At 56.7% G+C, this 3,020-nt stretch overlaps 1 protein-coding gene across 2 annotated transcripts in view; it reads right to left on the bottom strand.

The window, feature by feature from the left end:
* Positions 1–2,412, bottom strand: part of CYFIP1 (cytoplasmic FMR1 interacting protein 1) — a 124,695-nt gene extending 122,283 nt beyond the window's left edge. Inside the window, exon 1 of one of the 2 annotated variants that reach the window (XM_023519291.1) lies at positions 2,277–2,412. The gene's annotated coding sequence lies outside the window, so the exon portion shown is untranslated. The remainder of the gene's footprint in view (positions 1–2,276) is intronic. The other variant, XM_023519292.1, reaches the window with a different exon arrangement.
* Between the last annotated feature and the right edge of the window lie 608 nt (positions 2,413–3,020).

Below are 3,020 nucleotides of genomic sequence, written 5' to 3'. Positions count from 1 at the left end.
AAAAAAAAAAAGATACTCATGAAATATTAGCTATTATTTAAACCCAAATTCACCTTTAGAATGCTAACTGAGTATATGCATGAAGACACAGACACAAGCATTGACCACTGTCCCCCAGCAGGAACATAGTGGTGGAAAACAGTAAATAATCATAATGTCAATTAACAGGAGGTTGATTAAATAAATGATACAGCCACACTAGGAAATAGTTATTGAAAAGACTGAGGGAAATTTATGTTTGTATACTGTACACATCTAAGTGCTTTAATCAAAGATCATTAAGTGAAAACGTGTAATATAACCTCACTGTTACCAAAAGCTATGTATGCACATAAAAGACTGCACACTACTGCAGAAGTGGAAAAGATTGCACTTTTGGCATAAGTAGTCCCACGCTGTTGACATTTTTTAATAAATTGGGAGTTTTACAACTTTTCTCATCACCTAAAAATATTTTAAGCTTTTTTTTTTTTTTTGGCCGGGGCTGGGTTTGAACCTGCTACCTCCGGCATACGGGGCCAGTACCCTACCCTTTTGAGCCACAGGCACCATCCACCTAAAAATATTTCAGTCTTTCAGGCTGTTTCTTCAAGCCCTTGCATCTTTACTCCTCAGGGACAAAGTGCAGCACACCTGAATCTCACAAGCATTAGGCCAAGAGCTAGATTCACAGCCCACTTAGGACACTCTGGAAAAAGCAAGACGGCAGGGGTGGAGAACAGATCAGTGGCTACCAGGAGGGGAGGGTGAAGAGACGGGATGACTAGAGGGAGGGGCACAGAAGGACTTGTGGAGGTGGTGGAACTGCTCTACGCTCTGACGGTGGCGGGAGGCACACGCCTCTATGCATCTGTCAAAACTCATTGAACTGTATCGCAGAAAGTGAATTTTACTACATGCCAATTTCAAAATAAATTTAAACACACGCAAACTTCAGGGATACGTTTTCTTTGAACAACCCTCTAACACACAAACGCATTGAGACAGGAAAGGTTCTCCGCAGCTCTGTCTTGCCTCTGTCAGACTGAGGATACTGGGGCTGGAAGGCGGCAGCAGGACTTGCACCACCTCAGCACTGTTTTCCTGCGAAACTACAAATACACACCTTCCCCGCCCACGTTTATTTGAAACGTGATTAGGTTCTTTCAGGCCTCTATCTGAGCCTGCAGATACAGATTTTCCAAGAAAAATCATTAGCCACCCTCAGGGATAAGGGTCAGCACGTGTGCAACCCTCACCGGCTTCCAACGGACCAGCTCGGGCTCACAACCTGGCCCGGACCTTGAGCGCTGTCACCCAGCTGGCGTGCACAGCTGCTCCAGCCAGAGCTCCAGGCATCCCCGCCGCCTCAGCCGCGCATCACCTGGGGAATCCCGTGAGAATACAGCCAAGAAATACTGCCAAGCTCGTAACGCGGCAAAAAGCCGTCAGGTGTGGCACACGATGTCCTTCACCACGGAAAAGGTACGTTCCTGCGTCTCCGACGCCCACGCGGGAGCAGATCACCGGGGAGCTGGACCAACACGCAATGGCCGTCGACAGTGTCCAAACTTAACAGCAGAGTTGACAACGCCCGGACGCCTCGCTCAGCTTAAAAATCGCTCCTTAAATCCCATTTCCTAAATATTCTTCCACCCTTTTTCTCACACCCCAACGTGCTGCAAATTAAGCGCCAGCATTTCGGGCTTAAAATACACGATGCCGAAGCTGCGCGGAAGAGGGCTGCCCACTTCGCAATCGCGCCTCTAACAAAGCCCAAAACTCATCTCCCCAAATCTGCAGGTCGGATTCGCCCGACCACGACCTCCCGCTGCTTCTCAAACGGGGGCACGGAACAAAAACCAGTTGGGGTCTCATCGCACGACCGCAATGCAAGATTAGCATCCGTCTGCGCCTTCCATGCCAACAATAACACGCGCGACGGCGACCCACTTCCGCCGGTGGAGCCCCCGCCACGTGACCGGGGCGCGGGATCGGGGCTGCTGACCCCCGGCGCGCGGGGGCGGGGCGCTCGCGATCGGAGGCCGGGAAGGGTGGGCCTGGGATGTGTGGGACCCGGGGGGCCGGAGAGCGGGGGCCCGGAACTGGGGGACAAGGAGGCCGGGGAGACCAAGGAAGCCGCGCCGCCAAGGAGGCCGCGCCACCGAGGGCCAAGTCCCGGCCACCCGTGGGGCCCTGTCCTGGCCCTGCCGCTGCCCTGTCTGGACCAAGTTCCGAGGGCGACCGGGATCCCACAGAGGCCGCAGGGCGGGAGCGAGAGCGGCGAGGTTCCTCACCTGGGTCCGCAGCGGCGGCGGCTCGGGGGTCCCGGGCGGGCCCTAGGAGTTTCCTGGGTGAGCGAGTCACTTGGGCGGGCCGGGAATGCGCCAGGAAGCGTTGGGCCTCCTCCCCTTCCTCCCAGGGCGGGGGCTCCCGGCTCGGCCTCTTCCTCCCAGCGCTCCTCCCTCCCGGCCGCTCCCTCCCGGCCGCTCCCTCCCTTCTGGCGGGGCGTCCCCGGCCCCTTCCTTGCCGTCCGGGAGCCGCCGGAGGCCGAAGGTGCTGTCCCCTTCGGAGGGCCCTGAGCAGCACCTGCCGGCCAGGCGGTCTCAGCTTGCGCGAGCCAGGGGCGAAGCAGGCGTGGAGTTGTATGTAAGGAACTGGGTCCGCACCGCGTCCCGGGGCTCCACAGGGCAAAACAGGGACACCCTGGGGGACACCCTGGGCGCGCCGGTGCGGCGCCCCACCACCTGGAAGGAGGCTCATCTTCCTTCCTCCGCGGGCCGGCGCGGCAGGTGCGGCAGGTACGCGCCTCCCGGGCCTTCTGCAACCCTCACCTTCCCTCTGAGCCGTGGGCAGAGAAAACCTGACTTGAACCAGTCCCCAAAAAACAATCATGGAAAATGTTAGTAGAGTAAGCTCGTCACAAGCAAGCTTAGAAAAGTTGCCCTAGGCTCGGCGCCTATAGCTCAACCGGCTAAGGCGCCAGCCACGTACACCTAAGGTGGCGGGTTCGAATCCCCAGCCCGGATCCGCCAAACAAC

Source organism: Otolemur garnettii, unplaced genomic scaffold (assembly GCF_000181295.1).
Source record: "Otolemur garnettii isolate 467f Iridium unplaced genomic scaffold, OtoGar3 scaffold00170, whole genome shotgun sequence".
Classification (NCBI taxonomy): domain Eukaryota; kingdom Metazoa; phylum Chordata; class Mammalia; order Primates; family Galagidae; genus Otolemur; species Otolemur garnettii.
The sequence above is the reverse complement of the archived record's forward strand: the minus strand, read 5'-3'. Positions and strand labels throughout refer to the sequence as shown.